An 11,633-nucleotide genomic window follows, 5' to 3' on the forward strand; every position below is an offset into this window, starting at 1 on the left:
AATTAATCCAGATCTTTGAAGTAACTAAAGGTATTAAATACATGTAGTGGAGTCAAAGTACACCATGTACCTCTGAACTGTAGTGGAGTAGAAGAACAAAGTAGCAAAACATTGAAATACTTAAATAAAGTACAAGTATCTCAAAATTGTGCCCAAGTATAGTACTTGTTGAGTTTATGAACTTAGTTACTTTACACCATGTGGCTATAAAGATAAAAAGACTTAAGCCTTGCACAGAGGCCTGAAAATACATTTTCAAAATGCTCAACAGTGCTGCCAAAATTATAAACTGACTGCTCCACAATTTGAAATAAATGCTTTTATATATTTCTATTATGTGACTCTTTGGCGTTTCTGTTATTATTAACACTGCTGCTTTAGTTGTTCTGACTGCTAAAATCCTCTGTCATTCCGTGGGGTGGGGGAGCCGGGGGCTCGGATCCTTGTCACCTTTTTCTTACCTGATGAGTTTGCATCCCTGTATGTTAAAAAGCCTCAGTCACCTTAATTCATGTAATAAAAACATCTCAGGTCAGTAACACTCAAAGCTAAATGTGCAATACCATGTTCAGCTGTGTTACTATTTATAATGTTATTGTTGTTACATCAGAAGATGTACATATTGGAATGATTTCTTAACTTACAGTAGGCTATTTTTTACAATGTGTGTTGGAAGGATTTATTAAATTACAATGAATATTGTCATTGTTGAAGGCTTTTAGAGAAGGGTGAACTATAAGCCTGAATTACATAACATTTTATACCAAAAAACATAAAAGCCACAATAAATAAGTCACAATTATTGTAGTTATTTTTACCTCCCGTATTGCTTTCAACCCACCAGCTTTTATGGTGTTGTTACGTCACTAACTGTAAACTTGTCACATACAGTCTATGGTCACTCAGACTAACCTACTGTTAATTTAGCTGCTGGAGAAGAAAGATCAGGGGGGGAGGGGGGGAGAGAGCTGTGGTTGATGGGCCATTAGTTGTGTAAATACACAGCTGAGAGCTGCCGTTTCATTCAGACTGTTTAAAAAACTGTAACAACGGACTATTTTTCTTAGCGGATGCATGTGAATTTAAATCAATACATACAACTATTTTTTAAATCAATAAAAACATTTTCTAAATCCATAAAAGCATTTCAATTAATATTGGGAGTCATGTCGTTACTTTGTTGAGAATGTGGCCTTGTAATAAGCGGGATAATTTGCAGCGACTTGTTCTTTATGGGGAAAATAACACCCTTCATCCAGATGAGGATCCCTCCGCTACACTTTGGGATCCTGATCGACCGACGAAACCCCATTAAAATATACATATTTTTGGTGAATTACTGAGTTTAGGCACGTTAATAACGTTTTAAAGAAGTTGAATACAGTATATTCATATGTGTCAGTGATTTCATGTCAATTCGGCGAACATAAACATAAATGATCGTGGTGAAGATGATGATTAAATTAGGATTAAAAATCGAGAGCCGGGCTGCATTTCCTCCCGTTCGTTTTTTTCGAATAACAAAATTATTTTGTTAAATAACAACATGTTGATGTTTTGTAAATGATTACATGTCTCTTATTTAGCACAGAGTATGATATCCGTGACATATGGATCTTAACAAAGTTCCGCTGTACATCCAGCGTACTGTATCTTACTTTATTTCACATGAGCTCCAGTGTGGAACCCCACTGCACCTCTTGGTGGATCAATGATCCATTGCAGCTGGCTTCATTATAAATACATTTATCTATCACGGGGTGGTCTCAAGTCAAGCTGGAGGTTTTCCCTTGAGCGAGGGCAGATCACGTACCAATCACGGCCCTCGCGTTTCAAACTGTCCGAAATGAATCGCTCCATCTGTAGGTTGTCTAAAATATTATCTGACTGACATTTCTATCTGATCCATCTGGATAGGTACACAATACAGGATTCAACTTAATAAAGAATCATGAATGTGCTGTGAACTACCTTCTAAAAAGCCTTCAAAAAGGCAAAACATTTTTTCCAGGACCGCATGGGCTACCAGTGGCAGCTCGAAGGGGCACTGGAGCTGGGCCGTCCACTTCTTATTTTTATTGTGGTACTTCCCCCAGAAGAGGAGAGGAAAGTACCCAAGGGCCTTCAGTTTTTCAACCTTAAAAACAAAGAAAAACATATAGACAAACATCACACAAATAGATACAGACAGAGATAGATTTTCCAGGCAGGTTAAAAAGGCAAGACTTTAAAAAAAGAGAGTTGGCAGTCCACTCTATAGTGTGTCTTAATCAGAGAGAACCATCAGAGCAACACCACTGCTATTCTCTAAAGAGACAATTGTGTTCCTGTTCTGTTTTGCCATTCATTAGCATCTGCCATGAAGTTATATTCACTCTACCACATTACAAGTGAACCAAAGGAGACACCTCTTAACCACACCGCATTGGCCGTCGGCCATGTTTTTGTGGTGTGTCCTGCATCATTGGCATTTTTTGCCATTCCCAACAAGCTTGGGGCAGAGCTGTCTGCAAAATAAGCTAGCTTAAGGAAATCTGTGCACAAGAAGAAAAACTGACTTGAGGAAAACTAACTACTACAGTCCAAAGGCTCACACAAAGTCTTTTAATTTCTTATCTCATCTGGTCGTTCTATTACTCAGATATTCCCAACATGAAGCTGAGTGGAGAGTGTTGTGAAAATGTTTTAAAGAGTGTATCACAAAAATTGCCTTTATTTCTAGAGCCTTATGTATTTTGTTGTCCCTTTTGAAATGAGGAAGACATACTTCTGCCTACTGCTGTTATGGAGAGTAAAATCCTGAGTGTAAGTGAGAGTTGGCAGTAGGTTTTAATCTGTGTGGTATTTGACCTTCTGGCTTAAATGTAGGCAACGTGAGGATACCATTGGTGAGTCAGAACATTTAGTCTAAAATTGCTTTGGGGGGTGGGGATGAATGGCAAACAATGTTGACAGGGCTAAAGTCAATGTATCGTTTTTTTATATTTATACTAGCTAATTATTGAAATATTGCAAATGTGTTTCAAGTTATAATTAACTTTTGTTTTAAGTATTCAACATACTATGAAGATCTCAACACCCTCTTTTTAAAATACAAAGTTATCAAACAGTAACAGATAAAATTGTAAACATTCATGCATTATTCAAAAACCATCAAGAAGCATTTTTCATTGTGGGTTATACAAGAATATAATTGATTATACTTGATTATAATTAACTTTTGTTTTAAGTATTCACTTGATACTATGAAGATCTCAACAATGCTCATTTCTATGAGGCAACAACATTAGAGAATAATGAGGCAACAGCATTTACATAATAATGATGACGTCATGGTCAAAATACAACAGAAATGTACAATACAACCGTCACACTCAGAACTCACTGTTATCCTCAAACTCAAATTCCAATACAATACACGTGCACCCACTCTCCTGTCCTGCCAGGCGACACGCCCGTTCTAAGCCGTGTCCCTCACTGCTCACATCCCAAGCATCCCCGAAAAGTGTAAAATGTTGTTACATCTCAGATGTTATGTTTCAGTTGTGCTCTGTCTATGTTCAGTGATGCAAACTTGTCACCTTTCGGCGAAATTCGTCGTTTTGAATCCAAAATAAGTCGTTTATGTGATTCATGTAGATCTGCAATAAACATATTTTTGGGGTATGGGGGGGTCTGGGACCTGGAGTAATCTGCGGCCGTGAGCTGTTATGTGCCATCATGACACGCATGGTGTTCTTTTTTTATATATTATAATGAAGTGCGAGCTGGGTGCTCGAGTCTTCCTGCCTGTCGGCTCTGCTCATGGATGTATAATAAGGCTCTGCTGCTCCGAGATGATGGTCTAGCTTCAGCAGCTACATTACCTACGGGTGCGTTCGTTAATATTAACTGTGCGTCCGGAGTCACTGTGGCACAGACTGGACCGCTGGTGAGCTGTTAGAACGGGCCGTTCAGGTGTTCAGAGCAGAGCTCCCTGTCGGAGCGGCAGAGCGTGATGTGAACTGAAAAGTTTTTCTGTGGCAATATTATTTAAGGAATCTTTGAGCTAGCTAGCTAGCATTCATTGTCACTATCTGCTAACGTTAGCTTTAGCCTTCTATTTCTAATAGTTTTTTTCATAGGCTATAAACAGAGGTGGTATAAGTATATATATATTGTACTTGAGTAAAAGTAGAAGTACTCAGATCTTGTACTTGAGTAAAAGTAATAGTCCCAGAGTGTAGGAATACTCTGTTACAGTAAAAGTCCTGCATTCAAAATGTTCCTCAAGTAAAAGTAGAAAAGTATTATCATCAAAATATAGTGAAAGTAGCGACAGTAAAAGTAGTCATTGTGCAGATTGGTCCATTTCAGAATAATAGATATGATATGTTTTATAATGATTGATCATGAAAGTGTTCTCAAAGCTGCTAAAGGTGCATCTAGTTTGAATGACTTTGTATACTGCAGGGTATCTTGTGGATTTGCTCCAGGTGGAACTAAAGTCTGATTTAACACTTGATTATATTTCACATCATTCATCCACATCTGTAAAGTAACTAAAGGTATTACATACATGGAGTGGAGGAAAAGTACAGCATGTACCTCTGAACTGTAGTGGAGTAGAAGAACAAAGTAGCAAAACATTGAAATACTTAAATAAAGTACAAGTATCTCAAAATTGTGCCCAAGTATAGTACTTGTTGAGTTTATGAACTTAGTTACTTTACACCATGTGGCTATAAAGATAAAAAGACTTAAGCCTTGCACAGAGGCAGGAAAATACATTTTCAAAATGCTCAACAGTGCTGCCAAAATTATAAACTGACTGCTCCACAATTTAAAATAAATGCTTTTATATATTTCTATTAGATGTGACTCTTTGGCGTTTCTGTTATTATTAACACTGCTGCTTTAGTTGTTCTGACTGCTAAAATCCTCTGTTATTCCGTGGGGTGGGGGAGCCGGGGGCTCGGATCCTTGTCACCTTTTTCATACCTGATGAGTTTGCATCCCTGTATGTTAAAAAGCCTCAGTCACCTTAATTCATGTAATAAAAACATCTCAGGTCAGTAACACTCAAAGCTAAATGTGCAATACCATGTTCAGCTGTGTTACTATTTATAATGTTATTGTTGTTACATCAGAAGATGTACATATTGGAATGATTTCTTAACTTACAGTAGGCTATTTTTTACAATGTGTGTTGGAAGGATTTATTAAATTACAATGAATATTGTCATTGTTGAAGGCTTTTAGAGAAGGGTGAACTATAAGCCTGAATTACATAACATTTTATACCTAAAAACATAAAAGCCACAATAAATAAATCACAATTATTCTAGTTATTTTTACCTCCCGTATTGCTTTCAACCCACGGGCTTTTATGGTGTTCTTACGTCACTAACTGTAAGCTTGTCACATACAGTCTATGGTCACTCAGAGTAACCTACTGTTAATTTAGCTGCTGGAGAAGAAAGAACAGGGGGGGCAGGGGGGGAGAGAGCTGTGGTTGATGGGCCATTAGTTGTGTAAATACACAGCTGAGAGCTGCCGTTTCATTCACACTGTTTAAAAAACGGTAACAACAGACTATTTTTCTTAGCGGATGCATGTCAATTTAAATCAATACATACAACTATTTTTTAAATCAATAAAAACATTTTCTAAATCCATAAAAGCATTTCAATTAATATTGGGAGTCATGTCGTGACTTTGTTGAGAATTGGGCCATGTAATAAGCGGGATAATTTGCAGCGACTTGTTCCTTATGGGGAAAATAACACCCTTCATCCAGATGAGGATCCCTCCGCTACACTTTGGGATCCTAATCGACCGACGAAGCTCCATTAAAATATACATATTTTTAGTGAATTACTGAGTTTAGGCACGTTAATAACGTTTTAATGAAGTTGAATACAGTATATTCATATGTGTCAGTGATTTCATGTCAATTCGGCGAACATAAACATAAATGATCGTGGTGAAGATGATGATTAAATTAGGATTAAAAATCGAGAGCCGGGCTGCATTTCCTCCCGTTCGTTATTTTCGAATAACAAAATTATTTTGTTAAATAACAACATGTTGATGTTTTGTAAATGATTACATGTCTCTTATTTAGCACAGAGTATGATATCCGTGACATATGGATCTTAACAAAGTTCCGCTGTACATCCAGCGTACTGTATCTGACTTTATTTCACATGAGCTCCAGTGTGGAACCCCACTGCACCCCCTGGTGGATCAATGATCCATTGCAGTTGGCTTCATTATAATTACATTTATCTATCAAGGGGGCGGTCTCAAGTCAAGCTGGAGGCTTTCCCTTGAGCGAGGGCAGATCACGTACCAATCACGGCCCTCGCGTTTCAAACTGTCTGAAATGAATCGCTACATCTGTAGGCCTACCTGTTTACTTCATTGTGTTCACCTGGTTCCCCTGTGTTTTCTCCTCCCTCCTCACCTGTATCTTGTTTCGTTGATTAGTCTTGTGTGTATTTAAGTTCTGTTTTTGCTGTCTTTGTTGGTTCCTCGTTTGTCTGAGAATGTGTTCTCAGGGTAGTGTTCTGTTTTTTGTCACCTACAACCTTGAAATAAAGGTATTTTTCTCTGTTCAATCTGCATTTGGGTCCTGCCTGTTTCACTAACCTTAACAGCATTGGTGTGATTACGGAGCCAGAAAGCAATGCACGTTTACTCACGTGCACGGTGCATTCTATTATAGGGCTCTGGGTGACCTGTGTGGTTGTTTTACAACAAATGGCGAAGCAAATTAAGTTGTTTGACCGTGGGGTAAAAAGTTCGGCCAACCCGTCAACATCTCAAACGAATGTTCAAAGTGATTTAACTGATAAAGTGCAAGGTGAACCCGAAAGAAAAGCAAAGAGGACATTTGTAAAGTCTTGGGATGCAAAATATTATGTACATTCTGCTCCGTTGTCATTTCACTTCAAGTTCCTTCAAAATAATAGTCCTGTTCTTATTACTACCAAAATAAAAGTGAAAAACGAAACTTTACCATAGGAAAATATTGGCATACGAATACACATTTTAAATATAGTTAGACATATTAAAGGTAATTTACTGCATTAATAATGAATATATAATTCTTAACTGTGAATGGTTTTCATTTATTTAACATTAGAAATGTATTAGTCTGGCCAATCCAAGACTTCTCTGGTGGGGATCAGCACAAAGGTCAAGAAAAACCCACATTTGAAAGGGAGACACCTGATGATCGAGAAACTGGTGATCCGTGAAGAACATGACAACAGCTGCACTACTTAGACCCTCCAGAAAAACGCGATTCTGCGATCGCAGAATTGACCGTATAATCAGCAAAATGGCACAGATTTTTAAAAGGCCGCATATTTATCAAAAGGCCGCATAATCCTCGCATTTTTCCACACAAAGTTGAGAAAAAAAAAAGTGAACTCGTCTTGACGTGACGTCATCAGCCCGTGCATCACAGAATGTAAACAACACTGTATAGAGTGAACGTGTGGAGCTCACACGATAGAGAAAACACCAAGATGAAAAAATCTAATCCATCTCATTTACCGACGAACATTTCTACTAAAGACCGGGCAAAAAGTGGGGGGAAACTATTCTGCGCCCCGTTGAAGGATTAAGTTGAATTATTTGAAGTATTAAAGTAACGTGTTATGGCAGGAAAGTTAAATCTGGTATATTCATTTTAATGTCACCTTATATATATTCATGTGTGTTAAATTTGAAGGGACAAAGTATATTTTCCCTCCCCAATATATTGAGGTGAAGTCTTTGTGTTTAGAGAGGGATGCAAGCAGGAGACATCCTAATTTGGGGATAGCTCCAAAACTCTGGAATGTTTCCCTCATAAAAGAAGAGGGTGCGTTATACATGCTTAGGGCAAATGTGTGTGTTTTCATTGCAGTAAATAATGTGCTGCATGATTACTGTTCAACTATACCTCTGTTTTTATTCTTTCATGTGCAGGTACTAAATGGCTACAAACATTGTGGAGAAATTAGCTTAAACATGTTTTATTACTCTATATGAAATGGAAGCAGCTTTTATGATAGGGACGAGAGAGCTGGGGGAGGGGACATTCTTCCTAAGATTTTCAGCATGTCAATTATCAGGGAAATCTACTTGTTTTCAATAGATGTGTGTGGTTAATTACTTTGTATTAATAATAACAACAGTATGTGTAAAGGAAGCTGGAAATATACAATGTGAAACCTTTTATTTGAAGTAGAGATTTGAACAATAGCTCAAATGGCTGGAAAGACAACAGGACAGATGAGTGTGTTCTCTATATTGGGCCTGTGTGAAGTTTGACTATTTGAAAAGCATCTCTAATACTGCTTAAGAGCATAGGTAATGTGTTCCTCGTTATTATTGATATGAAAGTGATTTACATGTATTACGTATATTTAGCCAACTATAACAACTATATCTTAAAACATACTTTTAACTTTTGTGTGGTAACCTGAGGGGGGAAGATGGACTCAGGGACAAAGGGCCATAAAGGGGATGTGTGTGTGCTGGCTGCAAGATGTGAAATAAGATAAGGAAACTTGTTGTTTAGAGCAGGTTCGTTCCAGACACTAAAAGGTATCTGGTTATCGTCAAACTGAAAGAGACTTTTTGTTTCCGGGTTTCTTCTGCTGTGTCGCACTGATTGGGTGCGACAGGCCATGTGTTGGTCTCTCCCAATAAGATGACCTCTGGGGGAAAGCATGCACACACCTCCTCCTGTGTTTTTAGTATGAAACACTGTGTTTTCCTGGGGTTCGATCTCTTTTTCTTCAGGCTGACCAGAGAGTAAGACAGGAGAAAGAGCAGGAAGTACTTCCTTTGTATTTGTATTGTTACCTTGTATCATTAAAACAAGGTTATTGTTTAACTTGCATTCTGGTGTTTCTTAATCCCTTCCTTTGTACGAATTTACCCAGCTTACCAAAAGACACGCGGAGACGAGGTTGGTTTTAAACATCCTCCAAATCTCCAACACCGTGCAACTGTATGTTGGAGCCATAGACTGTATATTGGTTGGAGCATAAGAGAAAATCGACGGTGAGCATCAACCTCCAAAACCCTTTCGAGGGCTACAAGAAACGAAGTGAGTAGCCTACAAGATTGAAGCTGGTCAGATAACGAACGAGTAAATGAAAACAGAATGAGGCGGAGAAGTGTGTGTGTGTGGGGGGGTGTGTGTGTGTGTGTGTGTGTGAGATTAAAATAGCCCAATTGCTTTTACAATAAATAAACATTGAATGTGTTTAATTGAATCGTAAAGGGGTTTAACGTTAGTGGCAGGTTGTGTGTGAGAGAGAATAAATAAGACAGCCCAATATTAAAAAAAAGTTGTTATTCTTTTCCCCCGCATATTTAGCATATTTCGCAACTTTCCGCATATTTCGCAACTTCCCGCAATTTCACCGCATAAAAACACATAAAAACCATGCATGGTTAATCGTATAATCAAGGATTTTAGCCCGCATAATCAAGGAATTTAGCCCGCATAATCAAGGATTTTTGCCTGCGTTTTTCTGGAGGGTCTAACTACTGGTGTTTTGTATACCAGCAATTGAGGGACAAGTTTCCTAGCACTTAAGTTTCAAATAATTGTGTTTATTAGGGCCCGAGCACGGAGCGCTAGGACCCGACGGCGTCCTAGCACGAAGTGCGAGGAACCTATTGTTATTGGTGGTATTATTATTATAGTGCTGGCGTTTCCTCTTTTTGAGGTCTTTAGGATGCTTCAAAAGTTGTATAATTTTGCACGGACGCCAGGACCGGTGAAACTTCTATATTCTGGAGTCAATGGGTTAAATATTCCAACCTGCTCACTAGCGCCACCTATCAAAATCCCATTTCGGAATACATTTACAAAGTCGTACCGTAACTCCGAATGACCTGACATTTTGCACACATATCGGGGTGGACCTGCTCTACAAATAATCCTCTTGGAACCCTAAACTCCGCCTAAAATCTTTTTAAATTTAAATTATCATAATGTTTAAAACAGTTAAATATTCACTTACATTAAAATTTTCAGTTTTTCAACACCAAACTTTGTATACAGTATCGGTGGAGGGTCAGACACATTGCCGTAGAAAATGAGCATGTTAGGACGATAAATATTGCCGCCGTCAATCAAAACGTACTCGCAAAAAGGCGGGCTTAGAAAGAAATGCTCATAACTCATCAACAATGTATCCAAACATCACATATTTTGGTGGATAGGTTCAGTCTGTCTTGGGGACAACAAAGTCTTATCATTTCGGACGATAGGGGGCGCCAAAAACACCACCAATTTATAACTCAAGAACGGATGGACAAATGTTTTATTTAGTTTTTTACACATATTCTGGGGGTGACTAGGAACTGAGATTTAAAGTGTCGCAACAAATAAGTGACAATTGAGTTTGGCAATTTACTTTACATACATTTTTCACTTGTCCAGAATGGATAAAAATTGGGGCCATTGGAATCTTCTTCTTCGCCGTCGTATTTTACATTTTCCCACGGTTTTTACGACACCGCTAACGTAAGTGAGCGGTACGATTTTACTGCATCACACATAGGGTTGGGTCTCGTTTGATTTTAACGATTCCGGTTCTGCTTTTCGATTCCGGTTCTTTTCGGTTCTCAATTCCGGTTCTTTGAGAGAGTAAAAATAAGTCCCATGACAAACTGGGAGAAAAATATATTTATGAAAACATCAAGTCAAATCTGTATTCCTATTTACAAATCACTTCATACTGTTTAATTTCGTACGGTTATTGAATACAATTATATAAAAATAAAGTTTAGTTAGTTCTAAGCAGTGCAGTTGGAGAATGTACAATTGGTCCAGTCTCCTCTGATGTTACACTGCAACCTGCCTGTGAGACAGAGTCCAACCACACATCTCCAACACATAGGCCTAATAATAATAATAATAATAATAATAATACATTATATTTATAGCCTATAGGCCTAGCGCTTTTTTACAACTCAAAGACGCTTGCACGCTTACACATGTCCTGCAATACACATGCTGCAGCTGCCCAGCTGCTCACTGTTTGTAAAAGTAAATAAATAGTATTTTCATTTCAATAATGTACTCTCTATACCCTGCTTCATAAACAATACTGACATCCCTGTGCTCCTCCGAGTCTGGGGGTCCGGGGATGTGAGGACAGCGCGAGGACAAAGGGAGGCTGCTTCACTTCATAAAGGAAATGGCGGTCAATATTAACAACACAGGAGCTAAAACACTTAATAACCTTCATTTCGTGTTAGAGAAAGAACATAAGAAAGTTTGACAAAGATGAGGCTGTTAAACGGGCAGCGGATCCGCTGTGTGTAGAAACAGAGAGAGAGAGACGCTGAGCTGCACCGTGCAGCGATCAGATGATATGGAGCATAGAGAGAGAGCTGCGGTCCGCGGGGCTCCGCCTCCTGTCCTCACAACTCTTATTAATCCCGGTACCGGACAATTGTTATTTGTTCCTACTAGGAACCGAGTTTTGCTTCCCATCCCTGCCACTGTGCTACACTTCCCGCCCCGCCCCGTCCCCGTCTAACTGTACAGAAAGCGGCGAGATGCATTTCCTTAGGAATCGACAAGCAGAACCAAAACTAACATTTCTAAACGAACAATGGCGGACACGTAC

Source organism: Notothenia rossii (assembly GCF_949606895.1).
Source record: "Notothenia rossii genome assembly, chromosome: 9".
Taxonomy (NCBI): Eukaryota; Metazoa; Chordata; class Actinopteri; order Perciformes; family Nototheniidae; genus Notothenia; species Notothenia rossii.